Source organism: Muntiacus reevesi, chromosome X (assembly GCF_963930625.1).
Source record: "Muntiacus reevesi chromosome X, mMunRee1.1, whole genome shotgun sequence".
Lineage (NCBI taxonomy): Eukaryota > Metazoa > Chordata > Mammalia > Artiodactyla > Cervidae > Muntiacus > Muntiacus reevesi.
The window spans coordinates 94,793,215-94,805,103 of NC_089271.1; the positions used below are offsets into that span (position 1 = coordinate 94,793,215).

General features: G+C 54.1%; 1 pseudogene; it reads left to right on the top strand.

Annotated features, from left to right (window-relative positions):
- The first annotated feature begins 8,950 nt into the window (after nucleotides 1-8,950).
- On the top strand, nucleotides 8,951-11,022 carry LOC136154585 (melanoma-associated antigen 9-like; annotated as a pseudogene).
- The last annotated feature ends 867 nt before the right edge of the window (nucleotides 11,023-11,889 follow it).

Genomic DNA, 11,889 nt, shown 5'->3' on the forward strand with positions numbered 1-11,889 from the left:
GATAAATGGATAAAGATGATGTGGTACATACACACACACACACACACACACACACACACAGAATACTGCTCAGCCTTGAAAAATAATGAAGTAATACCACTTGTGGAAACATGGGTGGACCTAGGGATTGTTGTACTAAATGGAGTATGTCAGAAAGAGAAAGACAAATATTCTATGATATCACTTATTGATGAAATCTAAAAAGATGATACAACTGAAATTATCTGCAAACCAGAAATCAACTCAGAGAAGAAACTTTTGGTTACCAGAGGGGAAAAGCAGGAGAAGTGATAAATTAGGAGTTTGGGGTTCACAGATACACACTACTATGTATAAAATAGTACTTATGTCATGCTGGAGAAGACTCTTGAGAGTCCTGTGGACAGCAAGGAGACCAAGTCAGTCAATTCTAAAGAAATCAAGCCTGAATATTCATTGGAAAGACTGATGCTAAAGCTGAAGCTCCAATATTTTGGCCACCTGATGTGAGGAGCCAACTTACTGGAAAAGAACCTGATGCTGGGAAAGACTGAAGACAGAAGAAGAGGGTGCTAGAGGATGAGATGATTGGATGGCATCACGAACTCAATGGACATGAGTTTGAGCAAACTCTGAGAGTGAAAGACAAGGGAAGCCTACAATGCTGCAGTCCATGGGGTCACAAATTCGAACATGACTGAGCAACTGAACAACAATATATAAAATATATGAATAAGGTCCTATTATATAGAACAGGGAACTATATATCTACAATAACCTACAATGGAAAAGAATCTGGAAGTGTTTTATATATATATATTTATTATGTATATATTATATATAATATAAATATATATTATATATATAATATTTATATTATATTATAATAATATTTCTATATATTTATATATGAAATATATATTATATTATATATATATAAAATGAGTCACATGGCTGTAAACCAGAAACAGACACAACATTGTTAATCAACCATGTGAAAGTGATGAAAGTCAGAATACTGGACTGGGTAGCCTTTCCCTTCTGGGGGCCCTTCCACCATTTCCAGCCAAGGAGACCCTCTTCACTACAAGACCCAGCCCAGATGGCCTCCCATCTAAAAAGCCCTCCATGGTCCCTTGATATGAGTCAGGGTCTGGTTCCCCACTCTTCATGATCCACAACCTGCCTCATTGCAGGCTCTGCTCTTTACTGGTTTGCCTGGAAGATGTGCTCCAGCCTCTCCACCCTGAGCCCTGAGTGATGCGTGGGTGAGTGGATACCTGATGCCCTGCATGGTGGAGGAGCCTCTTGCACGACAGGTGTCCTTGGACTTTAATGCACTTTGCCTTGTGAGGGCTGGCACCCAGAACTGCCCTCTCTCATCAGACTGTGATTACACCGGGGCTAGCACATGGCCAGGTGGCCAGCACACTGAAAGTAGTTCTCCTCCCCAACCCAGCAGTTGTCTGATTCAAAAGACACCAAGAGCCCCTCCCACCAGGCTGCGTGTAGGGCAGAGCATGGTGCCACCCAAGCAAAGGCACTTGGCGTTCTCTGTGTACACATAGCCACCACTCAGGCACCAATTCCTGGTGTTAGTTCTCCCACTTGTTCAATAATGATCATGAGGCCTCAGGCACTGTGAAGGCTTGACCACCGGGGCCCACTGTGGACACCTCCAATGACTGTCTGTGCTCTGCACCTCACGACGGGCTGGCAGGAAATGTCAGTTCAACATCACAGGTAAAGGGATACCCTGTCCGACCCTGACTGCTCCATGTCCCCTTGGTGGTGAGTCCCCAGCCAGCCTCCTGCACCAACACCTCCCTCCCTCATGGGAACAGCCTCATGAAGGACCCATCCTAAGAAGGCTGGCCCTGGGGAGGTCTCAGGAGAGGTGGTGAGATGAGGCCTTGGAACAGGGTTGACATCCCCTGCCCCACTGGTTATGAGGAACCATCCTGGGGGTAGTCAGTGTGCACTCAGCCCTGGGCTCAAGGCCACAGCCCAGCTGCTAGACCTTTTGCCAGGCTGGTAAGGGAAGAGGAATTCCAATGCAAGTGAGAAGATCCAGGCGTGTGAATTGTGGGAGGAATAGATGGAAGAGACTTCTTTGCTTTGCTTTCTGCAGGGGGATGACCAGCTTATGGTGAAGAACAGTCAGAACCAAGCGGTGGGGCAGGGTGTCCCTGGTAGATTACAAAGCTTCAGGCAGTGAACAAACATTGGCCCAGGATTCAACAGAAATGGTTGAACCTCAAAGACACTGAACATTCCACTAAGGCAGGCCTGACCTGGTGGCATCAGATGTCTTCTGGGGAAAACATGCATCCTTGACACGAAGGCCAGGGAGACTGGGAGCCAGGCCCCAGAAGACCGGGACATCCCAGATGTCTGAGAACTTCTGAGCCTGCAGCAGCAGCCAACCCCATAAAGAAATGGTGACCCCCCCCCCCAACTCCAAGGGAGCTAACTGGGCCAGAGTCCTCCCTCACAGGTATCTCCATCCCAGGAAGCAGGGGAGCTGGCCACCACAGCCTATGGCAGGACCCACAGCACTGCCAGCATGAGACCCAAGGAACCATGGGAAGAGCTGGTCACCTACTGCTGGGCCGCCAGGCAGAGCGAAGTCACTGTGCAACACAGACTGGTCTTGTCAGGCCTGGTGATGGAAGAGATGGATGACACCCCCTCCCCTCATCCCTGCTGCCCAGGGACTGTAGCAGAGGGCACAAGGTCGCACTGAGCCAGGAGCCAGGGACCATGATAAGGGTGGCCGCCTCCCAGGAAGGCTGGACTCACAGAGCAAGGCAAGTGGTCAATACAGTGCAGCCTCTGGGAGGCTTGATAGGTGGGCAGCTAACCTAGATACAGTCCAAAATGACGCTGAGGCCAAGGGCAGCCACCCCAGCAAATGGGTCAAGATCCCTTGCCCAGGTTTGGCCTCCGAGCCAGTTCTGAGGTCTGGAAGTGAGGAACAGGGATGGGGCGGGTCCCCAAGAGAAGGACACCAACACTCCACAGCAAACAGACATAGGAATGACCCCAGCCACTTCCAAAGGGACCTTGGGCCCTGAGATGTGAACCCACGCAGGGAGGTGGGACCACCAGAGGAGTGGGGGTTGCCAAACAGAGTGTCACATTGACACTGACGTGAGAGACTCCTTAACTCTGACTCTGCGGCTGCTTTGGGATGACCCTCTGGGCTGGGGTTTCTGGGCACAGGGGGTCAAGTTTCAGGGAACACAGGGCCAGTCCCGAGGATTCATCAGTCATTCTTGAGCTGGGAGAGCCTGGAATGCAGTGTCCCCCACAACCAGGTGCGGGGCTTAGTGAGACATCTGTTGAGTCCTTCAGAACCTGGGGAACATGTGATGTGAGGGAAAGATGGTAAAGCCAAATGGAAAACCTGAATGAATTCCAGCGAGTAAAAGAGAAACACACAGAAAAGGCGGGGGGTGATACATGCCCCACTCATGAACTGGAGAACCTTCACACCTCTGGTGGCACCTCACGGGCGTCCTCTGCTCCTGACTTCTCACACCCTCTCTGGGTTTGGCCAAGTCACCACGGTGGGCACACAAGCACTCAAAGGGTAGCCAGACGGGGCTCTCACCGAGAACAAGAGAGTCCACTCATTGAAGTCCTCTCACCATGGGTATGGGATGGCAATGCACACTCATTTCCACCCTCCCCGGTCCTCAATCTCACAAACTAACCTGCTGGATCTGTTCAGTAGGCCACAGCCTGGTGTCCAGAAGCCCCCTCCAGTGCTGGCAGGTGTGGCACCCAGGTCATGGCGAACCTGCCCAGATGGATGACAGTGAAGAGCACATAGACCCCAGAGCATAGGAGTGATGGACATATGGAAACCAGTATCTCCCTGTGTCAGATACGATATAAAGGCCCATGATGTGAGTGTGAGCAGGGCAGTGCCAGAGTCTCACAGAAGCTCCCTCGGCCCCCCTGGGTGGTGCCCCATCTCCTGGACAGTCAGTACCCTGAGCAGTGGCAGCAGAGTGGCAATCCGTGTCCGCAGGTCCCGTGTGTGCTGCGTCCTCTCAAAGATATGCAGCAGAACTGAGATGAAATCAGAAATGTGTCCTGTTCTCAGGCTGGCCCTCCATCTGGGCCATATGGAGAGGGGTACAGTCAATGGTAGCTGCCCTTTGGACAGAGGGGAAGTAGGTCTGGCTGACCTCCCAGAGCTACACAGCTGCCCCTGGGCTTGTCTCGCATGCAAGTGTCCAAGGCCCAGAGCTAAAGCTAGGCTGGGACTGAGGGACTGACACGGATATGAAGGAGCCTTCTCTCATGGGCAGAGTGCTGGACTCCAGGGCAGCGTCTCCTCAGGGACTGCTCGCCCCAACTGCCAAGCCTGGGGATGGGTGGCAGCCCCCAGTGGGAGTGCCTGATGGACATGTGCTGACCGGTAGGGCACTTACAGCTCCAAGAGACCAGGTGAATACTGAGTCCATTGCTAGTCTGCAAACAGAAGAGGATGAATCTGCAATACAAACACCAGGACGGGATGAATGTCCAGATCCCGAAAGAGGTGCCCACAACTCAGCACAGAAAGGACACACAGCTCAGTGGAGAAATGGGCAACAGGCATTTCAGAGAGGAAACCACATCAGCCAAGGAGCACAGGAGAGAACCCGAGAATCTGGGTCAAGTCCGTCCCAGGTCAGTGCTGCCTGCAAATGCAGAGCAGGAGCAAAGTGGAACCCACACCAAGCCTCAGAGACCCAGGCCAGATAGGAGGCAGCACTCCCTGGGGCTCAGCTCACATTTCTGGACATGTGAAGAAAGCTGGGACCAGCAGCAGATAAGGGATGGGTGTGGAGAAATGCCATGAAGCAGGTCCTCACAGCTGCCCCTATCAGCAGCCACACGCCATAGGTCTCCAGTTCACTGGGCAAGGTCTAGTTCAAAGCCAGGATTTGGAGGAACAGCAGCGGCCCACCATTCACAGGACTTTCCCTCATGAACTGAAACCACTACCAGGAGGTTCTGGAGTGTCTGGAGATAGCTGGTAACCACTCTTGGGGCGAGGAGGGGGGCACCAGCATGAGGGAGTTGGGTGTGGTGATTGCTCCGGTCTCTGCAGTGCTAAGGCCTCAAATCCAGGAGGCAGCCTCTGCCCCACAAGTCGTGGCTGGGAGGAAGCAACTCTGTGCAAGGAGAAAGCAGTCTGCCTGCTCAAAGGGAAAGCACTGCTCCAACTCAACATTTCCATGGCAGCAGTTGCATGGGTACCTGGCTAATGGGAACCAGTGAGACACCCAACCCGCCTTCCTGGGACCCAGTGTCCCTCGAGGTTCCGGACTCATGCACAGCAGGCACAGCCTGGGAGGAAGAGTGGGGGCAAAGGTAGCAGCAGAAAGATGCAGGGTGCCCCAGAACTCCTAGATGAGAGCGCCTGACACTCGGGCAGACAGAAAAGGGATGTTACAGTCGTGCCTGGATGGAGGACAGTAGGTTGTCAGGACAAGAGGAGCCAGTGGTCCAGAGAGAGAACTGCATGGCAAAGTTTGGGGTCCCTGATGAGCTCTGCACAGACTGCAGGGCCAGCACAGCCACCCAGGGTGTTGGGTAATGAGGAAGGAGACCTGGGACCACCGGAAGCCCCCCAGGGCACCACGGACAGGTTGGGGCTTAAACAAGATTTGGCTCCACTGTGCTTTTCATCTGGGGTTGAAGACAGATGTGCATGTGGTGTGACACAGAATCGATGGTGTGTGCAACAGCAGCTGGAGGAGGAGAGAGAGGAGGGGTCCAAGCTGTTGGAGGGGCCTAGGCTGACAGCACTGGCCCCAGGCCACAAGGCCTGAGCTCAGCTAGTAGCAATGGGGACAGGAAGAGGAGCATTTACTGTGATCAGACACTTGGGAAACAGGGACACAGCAGGCAGGGTGGTGGTCAGGAGCCAAGTCAGGTGGCTTCCCTGGGTGGGCTGAGCCTCCAGATGAGAGGACGAGGAGAGGAAACAGTTTTGAAGGTGAAGTTGCCTGTCTCTGAGACATCTCAGGTCGCAGGGGCAGCAGGAAACACAGTGAGGATTTTCCTTCACACCTGCAAATAAACAGATAAGACTGTTGCTCAGCACTGAGCCAGCAGTCCCAGGGTGGCTTGGAAGGGAGCAAACCTGGGCTTTCAGTCTAGAGATGGGGAACTCTGCCCAGAAGCCGCCCCTCTCCCTGTTTCCCTGGCCCCTGGGGTCCACTCTGAAGCTCAGATGCAGTCACTGAGGACACTGGGTCATGGTCACTTTGACTCTCGCCGAGTCTCATGGACTGGACGCCTATGGCAAGGGCTGAAAAGGATAGTCTGGCCTCCACCATGAAGCTGAACAGTCCTACTCCCCATGGGTTCCCCGGGCCCACAGCTCCATCCCTGTCAGCCCCTCCCCACCTCAGGTGGCTCCACCTTGGCTCCAGCCCCATCCCAGCCCCGCCTTGCCACACCCCAGGCCCCTTCCAGGCCCAGCCCTGCCCTGCCCCACCTCCTTCGCTAGAAGCTTCTCCTCACCCAGGTCTTTCCCACACTTCAGCCCCAGACTCCTAGCCCTGCTCCTCGAGCCTCCTCCCTCACTTCCGTGTCCTGCTCCCAATCTTGCTCCAGGAAGCCTTTCTCGAGGCTCCTCCAGGCCTGACCTTCTAGGCGCCTCAGAGCGTGACGGATCTTAGTTTGTCTCCTAGCAAACAGGGCCAGCGAAGGAATGCGCCTTTGTTCATACGAGCTACGTGCGTGTCAACATAACTGTGTGCCTGCATATCTGTGTGCCTACGTGAGTAAGGGAAGCCATATGCACCGGAAATGACGGGTGTCGGTGTTTGTGGGCTGTCAGCCAGTGCTGTCAGAGGTCTCGGTCCCAGTGGTGGACCACAGTTCTGACTGGTAGCCACCGCCCAGTCATCCCAAAGCACCCGCAACTCACTCTGCTTGCAGAAAGGTGGGAGGGTACCTCGTGCGTCACGGGTACCTCCAGGTGGGGGTTTCCAGGAGTGCCTGCCAGGGAGCCAAGCCAGACATTCTGGCCCCCTCCACGGCCACAGTCCCAGCCCGCTTTCCTTCCACGTGTGGGTCCCAGCAATGCCCTGGGACATACATGGGAGGATGCCAGCAGACCTGCCCTCCAGCCTCCTACCATGCCCCTGGACTATGACCTCACACTAGCCCCACCCAAGCCTGACCCTGACAAGCAGGTCTCAGTTGTTTGTTAACGGTTCCCCTCCTGGTGGGGACCAACCACGAGTCCATGGAGGGTGGCACACTGACTGTGGGGCCCCCAGATCCTTCCAGAGTGGCAGTGTGAGGGGAGGAGTCATTTTCTCTTGTTCTTTGGGGAGTGTCTCCTGGGCTGTAAATCACCATCACTCCTGGAGGATGGTTTCTGTGCTGCAGGCCTGCAGGTATGTTTCTCATTGGTTGGGCCCTCCTGGGACCCCATGGTCTGAGGCCTCTGCCAAGGAGAAGACCATGGTGGCTTGTTGTCCAAGATTGCTGTATTGTCACTGGTGACTTTCTCCCTGTTGCTCTGGTCCTCGTGCAGGTGAAGATGCCCAGTCAAGCAGGCAGAAGAATGTTTTCTCCTCTGGCCACCAAGCAGGCACCCTCTGCTTTGAGTGGTAGGAGTGCTTGCAGCCACTTCTTGCTCAGGGATTCCACCCACACAGGTGAGATTTGGAGGCTCTCAGGAGGAAGGGGTTGGGTTGGCTGAGAAACTGAATGGTGGCCACTGGGCAAGCCTGGGATCCAGTCACATACCCCAGTAGAAGACACAGCAAAGGCCAAGCCCTGGGGCCAGCCAGGTCCTTTGTAACCAAGCCAGACCCAGTGAAGAGTGTGACCCTTTGTCACCCAGCAGGCAGGCAAAGGTTCAACGAATGATGATGTTCGGGGCCAGCCAGGGTGTGAGGACATGACACCCTTGCCTGTGGTTGGTGGAGTGGAAACATGACACACTTTGTGGAAGGCCATTTTCTGGCATGTGTCAGCAACTCGGGTGTGTGTGGTGTGCCCCAGGCCTCTTCCTGCATGGCTCTTCAGCGAGTGTGTGGTCACATTGAGTGGCTGTATTGGCAGAATGAGTTTTCCCTTCTCTTCCATCAGAAGGGAAGAATCAGTAACTTGTGGCACTCCCGACACTGGGAGTCTGGGTGAGGACCCTGAGGGAGGATTGTGGGGATGCTGGACCCCACTATTGAGTGGGCTCTGGGAGGACTTGGACTAAATGAATACATACCATATTTCCTGACATCTTGGCATCAGTGAGACTGGGGATCTGGTATGGGGGAGCAGCCTCAGGTGGGCAGAGGGAAGAATTCCAGCACCAGCAGGTTGTCAAAGTTGAGGATCTTGAGGGAGGACTGAAAGGATGCTGGAACCCAATCAGAGGAGACCTCAGAGAAGCCTTTTGCTGCTGTCGGTCCTTGGTGGCCCTGGGGTAGGATGAACCCAACATGTGTGGTCTCACTTCCCTATATCTGGGTCGTAGTCTGGGGTCCTGAAACAGGGGGCAGGCTTCCTGACATCCAGGTCTCAGACTGGGAACTTTGCATGGGGCGGGGACTCAGGTGGGCTGATTCCCAGGTCCTGTGGTGTGTCAAGTTGAGGAGCCTGAGGGAGGACTAGGGTACCGTGGACCGCAATCAGAGGAGGCCTCAGAGTAGCCCATCTCTGTTATCAGTCCAGGGCGACCGTGGGGTAGAATGAGCAAAACAGGCATGGTCTGACTTCCTGACACCCGGGTCTTGGAGAGACTGGGGCCCTGGTATAAGGGGCGGGGCTTCAGCTCAGGAGAGGCAAGAATCCCAGGTCCGGACTGGAGGCAAGTTGAGGTGCCTGAAGGAAGACTGAGGGGTCCCTGCGGGAGGACCGACAGAACCCCACAGATCCCCGCCCCTGTAGTTGGCCCTGGAAACCCTTGGGGTGAGAAGAGCACTCTAGGCCTGTCTGACTTCCTGACATGTGGGTCTCAGAGAGACCGGGGACCTGGTGTGAGGAGTCAGGTCTCAGGCAGGGAGAGGACAGTGCCCGGGTCCTACCAGGAGTCAAGGTGAGGACACTGAGGGAGGAGGGGAGCCTGACCCCAGAATAGAGGGGACTCTGGTAATCCCCGGGAAGGACAACCATGAGCAAGATTTCCTGACATCCGGATCTCAGAGACTATGGGGACCTGGTGAAAGTGGCGGGGTTTCAACATGGCGGACGGGACAATCGCGGGTCCTGCCTGGAATCTAGGCTCCACGCGAGGAAAGACTGAGGGTGTTAGACTCCAAGGCAGGGAGGGATCCTTGCTCTTGTGGGGGGTCATGGAGGCCCCAGAGCAGGGTGAGCAGTTTATTCACCTCTGTCTTAGGGACCTTAGGATGAGGTGTTTGGGTGGAGGGCGGAGGCTTCAGTTCTGCAGAGGGTGGACTCCCTGGATCCCGAGGAAGGACTGAGCAGATGCCCGCCCCTGTGTTCAGTGCTTGGAGGCCAAGTAGGACGTGAGGAGAGGTGAGGACCGAGCATCTCCCCAGCCTAGGAACTGTGGGATGCCCTAGGCAGGTGCGGCCACATGTGGGGCCCCTCAGCGCTTTCTATCCAGATTTGGGTCTTGTTCTGAATTTCCCTGCAGGTCCCCAAAGGGGAAGGTCCAGGACGTGCTGGTGGAAAAGTGAGCACTACACGTGAGCCCCAATGGGACTACCCACCCCAGATCTGTGGGGACCTCACAGAGTCAACCCCTCCTACCAGCACAAAAGGCCTAGGTCTGTGCCATGGTCTCCCCCCGAGGTGCCCCCTCCATTTGTCTCACAGGGGCTCCAGGAAACAGGAGGCAAATGCGGAGGTCTGAGGCCCATGTCCTGAGGTCAGGGAGCAGAGGACGTTCAGGCAGTGCTGGGAGACAAGGTGAGGTGGGTGCCCTGATGGTGCACAGGGGCTCCCCATCCCAGAACAGAGGGCACCTCAAAATGCCTTAATCCCCCTACCTTGTCAGCCCCAGAAACTTGGGCTGTACTGGCTGCACCCTGGGCCAAAATTTCTCTTCCTCAGTTGACAGGGGACTGACTACCAAGGGGGAGCACCCCTGTAATGCCCAAGAGCAGCCCTCAAGGAAGACCAGTAAAGTGGCCTCAGTCAGAGTCACCCATGGCGTGTTTCACAACTAGGACCATTTACACTCTCTCTTTCCCAGGTCAGTGGTCCTCCATTTCCCCCATGCCACACTCCCACTGGGCACAAGACCCCATCTGTTACGCCTGTGGTCCCAATGAATGAGTTTTGCACTCCTGAGGAACACCTTCAGGGCCAAATCCAGGCCCAGGGCCCAGTGGAGGTGCAGCTCCTGGGGGTGGAGGCGGAGGATGCCTCAACCCCTCTGGCCACCTCCCCTCCAATCTCATCTTCCTCTGCTACCGTGGATGCAGGGATCTTTCTCAAGCAGACTCTGAATGTGATGGTGGCTGATCTAGTCGAGATTGTGTTCCTCAAGTATGGCACCAAGGAGCTGATTTTCCAGGCTGAAATGCTGAATACAGTCCTCAGGGATAACCAGGCCCACTTCCCTGTGGTCTTTCATAAAGCCACACAGTGCCTGCAGTTGATCTTTGGCCTGGATATGGAAGAGGTGGACCATAGAGAGCACATCTATGTCATGATCCCCACCCTGGGCCGCCTCACGCTCAATGACATGCAGAGGGATGGACAGAGTATGCCAAAGGCTGGCTTACTGGTTTCCCCCTGACCCTGATTCTCCTAGCAGGGGACCGGGTCTGTGAGGAGAAAGTCTGGGGAGAACTCAGCAGAATGGGGACATTTGCTGGGATGCAGCCCTACGTCTATGGGGAGCCCACGGATCTGCTGACCCAAATATGGGTGCAGGCGGGGTACCTGCAGTACTGTCAGGTGCCTCACAGCCACCCTGCTCACTAGGAGTTCCTGTGGGGTACCAGGGCCTATGCAGAGACCAGCAAGCAGCAAGTCAAGGACTATCTGCACAGGGTCCATGGAAGGGGTCCCGGATTCTTCCCATCACACTGTGCAGAGGTGTGAGGGAGGAGGAAGAGGGGCTCTGAGCCAGAGCAGCAGCCAGACCCACATCCAGCAGCTTGTCCTGCAGGAAGGAAGGGAGGCTGATCCTTCCTTCTTCCTTCCCTGTCATGAGGGCCTGGGCCAGTTGCGGGAAATGCTGTGCTGCATCTTTGGGATCATGTTCTTTACAATGACATGGAGATTCACTTCTGTTTCCTTTAAGAATTTTTCAAATGTTATTTGTTTTAATAGAAGGCTTAATAAGCTTCAGTGTCTAACTATGTCAATAACATTGATCACAGTGTGTTTGTGCTCACCCAGTGCAAGAAAAAAAGTTTGCTGTTTTGTAAAAGTGATTGTGAACTCTTTGATTTTATTTTGTAACCCTGGTCAAGATTCCATGGAATGGAAATATAACTCTTTTGGAAATATGATATTGCTTAGTAAGAATTGAGAAATTAAATATATTTGAGGTAAGTTCCTCTATATTCCTTGTATGTCATTTCATACAGCTAAACTATCTCTGTTTAATTGGATTTTTTCAAGTTATTATTTAAGAAAATACAAAACACCTGATCTGACTTAATAAGTGCCCTGCTGTGGCTCATTTATTCCACAGACCTTCATGGATCCTGTGCTCTGTGGAAGGCCCTGTGTTAGCAGTTGGGACACTAGGAAAAGCAGGACTCCCCAACACCTAGAGCAATGATTTAAGAGCTGCAGTCACATGAAGAAGGTAGAGAGATGTCCCCTAGTTTCACAGAACAAGGCAACCGGGGAAGGGCGGTGAGGGTCCAGGAGGAGCACTCGAGTGTTGTGCCTGAGCCAGGGTGTTTTGGGACTTTGGGAAGCTGGGTTCATTCTGTGAGAGGTGATGGTAATGAACCT